Here is an 11,682-nt window from a genome sequence, read left to right as displayed (position 1 = left end):
AATTATTTCAAAATAAAAAGTTAAAAGAATATGTAAAATATCCTTCAGCCAGTGTCTCATTAATAGAACTCTGCTGATGACAAGACCTTTCATTGGTTGATTTCTCATAATTAATAACAGCAATGAATTTAGCCCTGTCCTTGCAACAGGTACTATATAGGCAATATTTAAAAGACTGATCATTTTTATTTGTATTTTCTATTAACAGGACCAATGCTGAAGACTTTTTGGAACATAAAATTATTTGTCCATTCATCTGAAAAACTTCATCATTTGAGGGCGGATTTGATTTTTACACATAGCCAAATGTGCCTGAGAGTCAAATATTGTGATTAAAGCAGGTGGCCAACTTGGGTAAAACAGTCCTTTGGCAAAGCCAAGGTATCCCTGAAGATTTATCATCTTGTGTAAACTGGTCACAAAAGGAGAGTTTTCAAAATATTCTTGGGAATGACAACATCACTGGTATTGTTAGGGCCCCCCAGGGTGATTGCTTAGAAGGAAACACTCATTTGCATGCAGAAGTTCTGTTGAAGGTTTGAAAATCTGCCTCATTTTTAGAGCCAGGCTTTAATTTGGTTCTCGGAAATGTGTATCTTAGTTTGGAAACAGTAGGCTAAACAAGGTATTGAGTGTTTAAAGGGTAGTGCTTACTAATCGCTTTCTAAGCAAAGCAGTACACTTTACCTTACCTGGCTTGCAATTTTGAACGATTAGAAGGGAAATGTTTAACTCTAGACATGGTTGTAACTCTCTTACTCCCTCCATTAAAGCACAGGGTGACTCACCCTGTGCTACCATTAGTTAAACTGTTAAAAATCTTCATTGACGATGAATGTGCTCAGCTTCGTGATCGGCAGTTGGCAGTTACAGCAGGGCCTTCATGCAGATCCCGCCCGGGGGACCTGGCCCGCCAGTCCGTCAGAGGCCCTGACATAGAAGCGGCCTAGACCCCTGCTGTGCGCCCGCCGGACCAGGAGCGACTGGACTTCAGACAAGCTTTGAGTCCTGGTGTCAGTGTTTAAACCAGGGGCCTTGTTCTATTTCTTGAATGCTTTCATTGCTTCATTATTTTATTTCCACTAGGAATTGTGGAGTTCTAAATACTATTAGTGGTTTACTATTTTGACGCACATGTATCCTATTATTTTTGGAGATTTATATGTGGAGAGAGACTAACCTCTTTTATTCCACCCATTCATTTACCTGTTCACATAGATGGGCTCCCGTCTATTTAAAGAAGCAAGAAGGGACCACGCATAACCCGAGGCTTGAGCAGAAGAACCAGATCTTGAGATCTGACAAAAATCTGGTTTTGTTATAGAAAATGTCTATGGTAATTAGCTAAAGTTTTTTGTTCACTTCTTGATTTGCCTGAAAATAATTATTTTAAAAATAAAGCAACTTAAGACATATTATTTTGCTCACTTTCAACAGAAATTCTTGAAAAAGTGTAAACATTTTCATTTAAAAATTCAGTAAAATACATGACAAATTAACAAACTGAAATAACTTCTTATGAAATACTATAAAAAGTGTCGAAACTTGGGAATTTGTTACTAGATTATTGGGTCTGTATGGCACTATAGGCATAAAATAGCATAAAGGTAGAAGGAAATACAAATAAAGATCACATTAAAATACTGATATTGTAACTAAAACAAATAATCAAGGAAAACCAAGACATACACTTGATTATTTGCTCATTAATTCATCTTGCACTTAGTGAGCACCTATTATATCTCAGGCATGGTGTGATATGCTGTAGATACAAAGAAAAGTAAGACATCTGGTTGAGGGTAAGGGAGGAGACATAGGTACTACTTAAAATATTATATAATGTGCTTCATTAGAAGTATGAGCTGATTAATATAAGGTCCCAGAGAAAGAAATAACTATGTCTGGGACAGTCAGGGGAGACTTTGCAGAGGAGGTGATGTTTGAGATGAGTTTGAAGAAGGAAGGTAATTATACTTGGGAACAGAATATATAAAAAATAGCAGCAGGAAGGAGTGGAATGTTTCCAGTGAGCAGGCGATGACTATGGGAGCATCATAAACTGTCTACCAAAGCATATGAAGCGATCGGCGGGCCTCCTACTCCGATCACCAGAATCTGGGGTTTCTTTGGCAGTTCCTAGAACCATTTTGGATGTAAAGATCAGGAAAAGGGTCAGTGACGTGGTTAACTGTTGAAGTATGTTAGAACCTTCCAGCACGTTCTATTATATTGATGCCTATGGGAATAGGCACCAATTAAATGGGAATAGGTAATTTTGCAGCAAAGAGGAGGAGGAGGGGGAGGAGGGAGAGTGATTTTAGAGCCTGCTCGTAATTTGCATCCCGATAAAGAGGGAAAGGGAACTGAGGGCGAGACTCGAGCTGGGGCCAGCTGGGAGAAGTGAGGAAGACAGTGAGCCAGGCCTAGGGAGAGCGGACTCTGATGAGTCAGGGTGATGCCTCTTACAGACACTGCATCAAGCCCCCTCTTATTTCCCTGATAACCAGGTCTCATCCCCAACTTCTCCGAACTCTAGTACTAAATTTCCAGCACCTGCTAAACATATCCGCTATTTTTCCAAGAGAAGCATTTCCGTAATTAGCTTCCCTTCTTGACTACTTTACTTCTATCCGTAATTCTCCATTTTCCTATAACTCAGGCTTGACATTTTTAGAATCTTTCATTCCTTCAATATATTGATTCTCACATCCAGCCATTGGCCGAGTCTGGTCAATTCTTCCTCCGCAGAGGCCTGCCTTTCCTCCCTTCTCCACTCCCACTGCTGAGTCAGAGGTCAGGGCCCTGTCCCCTGTGCCTGCACTACTGAAATATTTTTCCCATCTGGTCTCCTTACCTTCTGTCTCCCCATTGCCCAATGGATGCTGCAGATTAACTTTCTGTGATTCCATGGAGCCTTCCCAAAGATTATGGGTTTGAGAGGACAATAAAGACATCCAAGGGACACAATGGGTGGGGAGCAGAGATTTTGCCACAGCATTCCAGGCTGTGATGCTAACTCACCTGGGCTTGCTCTCCCCCTCGGAGAACTTAGTGCACAGAATCTGCTTTCTTAGCCACCTTACACCTTCTCCTTACACCTGTGGCTTTTTTTTTCCTCCTGAGAGCAAGTACAGAGTTTAAGAAGAGCCCACTTACAGAATCAAGATATTTGAACACATTTAGCATTTAGACAACTGAATGAAATTTTTACTGTTGATTAGCTGTTTTGAAGCTTTGTACAGGTGACCAAGTTCCCATTGTCCCTAAACCTACAAAATACCAGCCTTTGGAGTTAGGTGAATGAGGGCCTAGTAAGGAAATCTTCTGGATATGCCATGTGAGGTACCATTGTAAGATGGTACCTGGTTTATGATTATTATTAAAAACCATTATCCTCATTATTTAAAACCATTAGCAGTCACAAGTATGTTGACTATGCGGATAGACTTTCCCATGACTGAGTTCCTGGTCTTGTAGGAGAGAAATTGGGAGGTCCAACCAGCTCTGCTCCCTTTGCTCTTAAGGTGGTATTTCTCAAACTTTGGCATGCTCAGAATCACCTGGCAGGCTTGTTAGCATGCTGGGTCCCATCCTCAGAGTTTCTGATGCAGTAAGGCTGGATTGGGCCTGAGAATTTGCGATTATAACAAGTTCCAAGTTCTGCTGCTGGTTCAGGAATCACACAGTGAGAACCACTGTCCTAGAGTATAAAGTTGGCCTAGAATGCAAGGGAAGGATACCCCTAATCAGGGACGCTGTAGGCAGTTTCTGACATAGCTCCCAATGATGTAATCTCCTCCCCTTGAGTGTGAACTGGACACAGTAACTTGCTTCCATCAAAGAGAATGCAGCAAAAACAGTGGGATGTGACTTATGTGCTCAGGGTGTGAGAGACTGTGTCTTCCGTCTTGCTGATAGACTCTCCAGGTGGCCCTCTCTCTTGCCCACTTGCTTGCTGGTTCTGATGCAGGCAGCTGACATGTGGTGAGATGCTCATTGGAGAAATCCACACGGGAAGGAACCTGGGGAAGCCTTTAGACAACAGCCCTCAGTCCACCAATTACCGAGGAACTGCCAACCACCATGTGAGCGAGCCAGGGAGAGAATCCTTCCTGTCGAGCCTTGAGATGACTGCAGCCATCTGAAAGACCCAGAGCCACAAGACCCAGCTAAGGCTCCTGACCCACAGACACTGTGAAATGCAGACACTGCTGTCTTAAACTGCTAAGTTTGGGAGTCATTTGTTATACAGCAGTAGATAACTAATACAAGTGACCTCCTCTTGTTCCATGAGATACTCGCTGCGTGGCAAGACAAGAGAGGGAAGCTGAGAGAGATCGTGCCTTGGCATGAGTGATGAGAACCCTCCTGTACACTGAGCTGCACTGGTACTGCACCATTCAGTTCAAAAGTCTCTATTCTCCTGCTGGCCAGATGGCTCAGTTGGTTGGAGCGTTGTCCTGTACACCAAAAAAGTTGCTGGTTTGATTCCCGGTCAGGGCACATAACTAGGTTTTGGGTTTGATCCCTGGTTGGGGCAAGTATGGGAGGCAAATGATTTTTTCCCCCTCTCTCTCTCCCTTCCTCTCTCTAAAATCAACATAAAAACATACCCTCAGGTGATGATAAAAAAAGTCTCTATTCTTTGGGTTTAAATTATTTATTTTGTACTTGGAGTGTCCTTTTTAAATGAGGATGTTTATCTGGATAGTCTATTGCTAATTCTCACCAGTTTTCCTTTTGGACTCTAAGAATAGCTATATGAAAAACAAAATGCGAATGTGAACAAAAAAATTCCATGTGTTATTTTGTGACGTAACTGCTCACTCAAGCATCTAAGTATCATGAGTATTTTATAACAAATTTACTTCTCTTTAAAGCTAATATCTATAGACAGATAAGAGCTAACAAATTCTCATCTCCAGCATAACTTAACATGTAAAGTAAATGACCAAAAGGAACATTTCAGACTCACACAATTGCAAATGCTGCTGTGTATTATTTAGGTAGCTTTAAAAAAAAACACTTTTATTCATCTTTAGAGAGAGATGAAGGGAGAGCGAGAGAGACACATACATCCATGTGAGAGCAAAACATTGGCCTCCTGCACGCCCCCTACTGGGGATCAAGGCCACAACCCAGGCATGCGCTCTGACCAGGAATCGAACCAGCAACCTTTCGGTGCATGGGGCGATGCCCAACCAACTGAGCCACAGCAGCCAGGGCATTAGGTAGCTTTTTAGTTTTTCCTTTTTCACGGGAGAGAAACAGATCAAAGGTAATATTCTTAATATTTTCTACTTTGTCAACATATCTCGAGACAATCTATTTTAATACAAGTCAGTAATAGAACTCTATCATAAAAGACAAATAGATTAGAAGGTTATTTTCAATGACTACATGACTTTTGTGGATTAAAATCGGGATGATCTAAATGTTAATAGATTAATTTATGTGGAGGAAAAGTTACAAATCATTCACTTAAAAATTGGCTCAGTGCCCACATTCTAGAGGCACACTAGGGAGCGTTGTAGCTGCACAGCGAATGTCTACACAGAGTGAATTTCTGAACATAATTTATGTAGATGAAGTGTGCAGAATGTTTTTATTTGTTCTACATCTCACTGTCTCACCTCTGCATGAACTTCCCAAACCCAGATCTACTCCAAATACTCTTACTCCCCTTCTCCACACTTCCCTCCAACGTGTTTGCTTTGGCAACTTTCATGTTCTTACAAACAATTCTCCCAACGAAATCAATCACTCTTGCACCCAAAGAGAAATACTGTGCACTCAGTGCGATGACAAAGTGAAACATGTTTGAGGCAAACCATGTGTTCCCGCGTGTCCAGAATTATGCTATTTGCTCAAGGAACATGCTCCTAATGTGTTTGGCTTCTGTTACCCCTCGTGATTGCAACTTTCATTGTCTTTTGGAATTTATGATTTCAGAAGCAACTGCTTGGACTCATTTAAGGGGACACTTTTGGAATGTGAAGCCTGGGGGATTCGCTAGGCGAAGTCGGTCTGTTCTCCTTTCCCGGCAAGTCTGGCCCATATAAGGGCACCTGGTGTTTGAGGAATTCTGGGGGATGGATCCTCTTTTTCATTTGGAACCCCAGACAAATGGCTTATCTAAACAACACACATCCGTTGTGATTTAAAAGCTATTTAGTTCATCAATCACGTTATTTGGGAAGAAATACTTTCTGGTGATGGAGTGAGGCAAAGGCAACGTCATTTTAGAAAAGAACTTTTTCCATGGTGCTTGCCTCAGAGGCACCCAAGGTGTTTGACCAGATTTCCCCCTCAATTTGACAGCAAACTTACTACTTAGAAGAGAAGCCACCAGCATTACCAGCTTTGTTTTATAAGCATGAGACCAACGAGCTAATCAGGACTCCTGGCCTTGGCCTTTTTTTCTCTGATTGATGGATGTCCAACTCTTAGCCCAAAGATTTTCATAATAGGAAGCCATTCCCAGACCCATTGGACATTTTAACTGGGTTTCTGCACTCTCTCCCCTTGGAGCTCTTCAGCAAACTTGGGGTTCATTTCCTGCCCCCACTCCATGTACCTACTGGGGGCCCTGGGAAACTCAGTCCCATGTAAGTCTGATTTTTTTCCTATATTTCATCAGCCTTAGATTTTTCTTAGAACAAAAAAATGGGATAAATAAAATTTCCCACCACTTTGATGTTTACTCCATCTAAAAACTAAAGCTGTCAATCACTCATTGCAACCAGTGGAAACACGCAGGCTCAGGGAAGGTGAAAAACAGAATTTAGTTATAAGTGACGGAAAAAGACCTTAGTTTAAAAAGGGTGGGGGGAGTAAGAATGAATAGATGATAGAAACTGGAAATTAAATTTTTCTATCCAGTAAGAAAACAGTCAATACTCAAAATTTTAGGCTTTCTTTGATCCCAGGGACATTAAGATAAACTTTAACATCAGTATTCTCTGCAAAACTTGGAGGACCCACTGTGTGCCTAAGGAGGGGATTATGTGACAGTGAACTGGTTAGAGCTCAGGTTCGGGAGGCCGATGGTTTGAGACCAGGCTCCACCACTAGTTAACCTGGTAAATAAGCTACTTAACCTCTCTGAGCCTCAGTTTTCTCATTTGCAAAAGGGCACTAATGATACCTAGCTCACAGATTTACTGTGAAAATGATACAATACAATGCATGCAAAGCACTGGCACACGAGACAGGTCAAATCAACATTAGTAGTTGTCATCATCCTATCACCGTCGTTATTGATAGAACATTCCATTTGGGGCCACGGAATAGCACTAATCCAAAGTAGCTCGGGCCAGGAACTGAACAGGGATGGCAAAAATTTAATAGGGGGATGAGAGTTTTGAAAAAGAAAGGAGAAAGGTTCAGCTGGGGAGGTGGGCCCTTCGCAGGGTCTTGGTCTGTGCCTTGACATGGGTGGGACTTGCCCCACAGTGTCCCTGTCCTATCAGTTCAATATCATTGCACTGCAATGATATCTGCCTCCCCGTTGTGGACCGAATGTTTTCGTCTCTCCTGGCCCCACACACTCATATGTTGAAGCTCTAACCCCCCAATTTATTTGGAGGTGGGGCCTTTGGGAGATACTTAGTGTTAGATGAGGTCGTGAGGATGCACCCCCTGTCCCCCACAATGGGTTAGTATCCTTATAAGAAAAAGAGAAAGGAGCTCACTTCTCTGTGTCCATGTTTAGACACAGGGAAATGTCTGCAAGCCGGGAAGGGGGCCCTCACCAAGAGCCGAATCTGCCAGCACCTTGATCTTGGACTTCCCAGACTCCAGAACTGTGAGAAATAAATGTCTTATTTATTTAAGCCACCCAGTCTATGGCATTTGTTACAGCATCCTGAGCTGACGGAGACACCCTCACCTAGAGGTGAGGGGTCATCAGAAGCCTAGGCTTAGGCACCAGGAACATGCCACCTTCCTGACAGGCAGGCTTCTTGGTTTGACTGGACACCCAGGTACTTTACTGATGCGTTTCTCTTGACTGGCAGGAGCAAAGTGTCTTCTTTTGGCTGGAGTCACTGAGTAAAGGAAATTCAGGTTGGAAATATTGAAACCCATTCTCTTCTTTGAGTCCAAAGAATTTAAGTTCTTCAGCTATGATTTTTTTTGGCTCTCTGAAACTTTTACTTTCCTTAGTCCCTTCGTCTCTGCCAACCAGTTTCAAAATAATGTAAAATGCAGGCAATTTTTATTAGTGCTGTCTTTCCTTTTCTGTTTTAAATTCAGGGCCATGGATCTCTTTGATCAAAAGAAGCCACAAGCTCTTTTCACATGTCAGGGAGACATGGATAATTTAATTTTAATTTGGGGGAGAATGGGGGCCAAAATTAGACAGGTGGCAACTGTCATTAAGTCATTAAGATCGGGACACTTAATGACCAATATAAACCAAACAAGTGAAGGAAGAATAGGAAAGAAGGAAGACTCTTTTAATTCTCCAAATATCTTTAGCGTGGCTCCCCAAACTGAATAAAAAACTCTAATATTGAATAAAGGGAGACGTGGGTTCACGGTTCCTAACAGCTGACTTTACTTTCTTTATCCTAATATTATGTTTGCTTTTGAAAGTCACCAGATGGCACTGCCAGGTGATATTTAGCGTAGGCCTCTAGGACTCTTTAAGGTACTTTTCTGAACCAGTTCTGTCTCATCCTCTCCTTGGGAAGTCGTTTTTTTCACGACGGGTAAAGTTATGTTCCACTGATCCAGCTTCATATTTTGAACACAGCTCTTCGCAGGGAGGCCCTGCATGCCCCCTCCCAGGAGGACCAGCCTGAACCCCCCTTTCCCCAAGGCAGAGCCCCTGGGAAGGCCTCCTTAGGAAGCGCTTCTTGACTGTGGAGTGTCCCATGGTAACAGGAGCACATGCCAGGGCACCCCGTTGTCTTAAGGACTGTTACTGCTGTGAATTAAAGAGATTTCAATCCAGCTCCTCGTCAACAGCATTTAGAAACTTGGAGTCCTGTATTTTTTGCAGATATCCTTGCAAACGCAAGGTGGTTTACTATAAGCCCTCAGGCGCCCATTTTCAAACCTGACTTAATCTTTCAAGGGTTTTCCTAGACAGTGGCCAGCGGCTCTGCAACGGCTTGAATGGAGTAGCTGTTGAACCACTTTGGACAAGACTCAGCAACTCTCTCTCAGGGAAGTTAAAGGTGAGCTTTCTCGAGCGCTGGGAGGAAGGAAGGGAAGGCGAGCGCGCCGGCGGGACGCGCTGAGAGGGGGGGTGGCGTCGGCCCGGGCCGCCGCCGTCCGCGCGGAGCTCCGACGGGCTGGGGCTGCCGCTTCTCGGGACGCGGCGCTCCGCGCTCCCCCCGCCTCGCTGCTTGGATAGGAAAGGGCGCGCGCTCCTCTTCCCACTCAGCCCAAGCCTAACACGCGAGGCCCCGTGCTCTGGCGGACGTGCGGTTGTGCTCTAAGTGCCGTCTGCAGGAAGACGGTCCTGGGAAACCTTCCGCAGAGCCGGGAAGCGTCTCCGGCGCGAGCGCGCTGCGGCGCGGCGCGCGGATTCCTCCAGCCCAGCCGCGCTTGGCTCGGCCGCAGGCCTCCTGCGGCAGCCCGGCCTGTGGCTCGGGAAGTCTCCAGCCAAACCGAGTTCTTGTAAAAATAAATACTCATCAGCAAATATTTTGATTAGTTAAAAATGTTCTAAATGGCTCACCCCTCGCCCCCGGCTCCCCCACGGGGCGAGCGCGGAGCGGAGGCGGGCCCCTCCCCCTCGGGGCGGGCGCCGGGGGCCGCGGGTCCCGCCGCCGGGTCCCAGCGCCGCGCGCCCAGCCCCGCTCAGCCTCCGGGCGCGCGGAGCCCGGGGCGGCCTCGCCCTCCCGGGGGCCCGGGCGCCCCGGCTCCGCGCCGCCGCCGCCCCGCTCCCCGCGCTCGCCGTCGGCTCCTCATTGACTCCCCGAGCAGCGCGACTGCGGCCGCGCCTCCTGCGCCCCGGTGGTCTGGCTGCGCCGCGCGGCGCACATGCTAAACAGATTAACATGCCTCGGCTGACCCGCGCTTCGCAACCCGCGGGTAGGGTTTCTGCAGCTCCATGTGGAAATTAACCTGTCTGTCCCCGTGGTCAGCTGCGCCCGGCCGCTCCCGCGCCGGCCGGCCGGGCAATCCAAACAAACCCGGGCCGCCGGCCCCTTTGTTACTCTTGGCTCCCCTCCCCCCTCCCCGGCCAGATAGTTATTGGAACAGAGGTTCCCTCCTTTGGCCGGAGGTAGGGCCCATTTCTGAGAGCTCTTTATTTGTAAATGATCTTTGGCAGGGCCAGGCCCCTCCGGAGGGGCGGCCGGGAACCGGGCTCCAGCGCCCGCGGGCTCCTAGCCCTGCGCAGGCCGGAGCTGTCGATGTTTGCACAGGGCACCCCAGTCCCGGTCATCAAAAACACACGCGCCGTCTACACTTTGCTTGTATAACGGCCCCTCTGTTTAACACGGCCGATTGAGCTGTTCTAGGGCAACGTTATTCGCTCGCCTCCCACCCGCACCCAGTGAGCAAAGCGAGGCGGCTCTTCCAGGGTTTCTTTCCTCCTCAGAGGGGCTGAGGAGGGGAACTGGAGACTGGCGGGTACCCGCCTGAGGTTAAACCAAATCGCACCCGCTGCCTCCACGGGCTCAGGGGCCCGGGGATGACGAAGGGGTCCCTGCCTCACTTGGGCACTGTTTTCCTCTATGTCATTGTTCCTGTTACAACCATGTGCACACAGTGTGGCTCCCACTAGGTAGGGGTGGGAGGCGGCTGTCGCGGTGGATGGGCTGCCAGGAAGGTGGAGGTGGCTCTTTATAATTCCCCCCAAGTTGATGGTCATGGAATATCTCCAATGTTCGGGAACCACGAATGGCAGTTTTCTGGGACGGCTGCTACTCCTAATCCATCCATGGCTGCTTTATCCCATTACTCAAAATGAGCCCGGGCCGTCTGAGGTTACCCTGTGGCATCATTCCTCGCAAAGCTAGCAGCGTTGTATCGCTTTGCTGGGGTGGATGGAGCCTGTCAGTGAGTGTGTTTCTCCAGGCCTGTGGCAGCCATCCATCCGGCTCGCATTTATTTTCCAGTCAGCCCTGCCTGCAGTGCCTTTCGCAGTCTTGGCATCAGCAAACTGTGTGAGACACTCAGGTGGCACCGGTCAGACCGTGTGATGGCGGCGTCTGTGTGGCAGGGCCCCGCCAGACCCGCCATCAGTGAGAAGGCTGGGCACAACCGGCCTCAGCGCATCCCTGCTTGCCAGCTACCAAGTGACATGCTGACTCTGTTGATTCATTTCGCCCTTTCTTTCAAGCAGTGTGTTTCTTGGATGAAAGGCACGTTCCTGAGGTAAAAAGCTTTCAGAACTGCAGGCTCCCAGAAAAACAATCAGGAACTAACTGGCAGCACATTTTAGGGATTTCAATCTGACACCGAGAAGATGAACTAGAGTTGGCGCTGATGATATGCCCACAGCTAAGAACTGCACTGGAACTGAGCTAGACACAAATGTGCTGAGGGAAAGGGAAACCACGGTCCCTCCAAAGACGCACTGCTGTGAGAAACCTGCAAAGGCAACAGAAATGCTGAGCATGAAAACAAAAAATAGGCTCAAGGTCCAAGGCAACAGAAGGCCTAAGTGAGTCAGGAGCTGGTGGTTCTTTTTGCCTCTGGTGGTGGATGTCATCTCGGAAT

Source organism: Miniopterus natalensis, chromosome 3, assembly GCF_054644295.1.
Source record: "Miniopterus natalensis isolate mMinNat1 chromosome 3, mMinNat1.hap1, whole genome shotgun sequence".
Taxonomy (NCBI): Eukaryota; Metazoa; Chordata; class Mammalia; order Chiroptera; family Miniopteridae; genus Miniopterus; species Miniopterus natalensis.
This window is presented reverse-complemented; position numbering follows the sequence as displayed.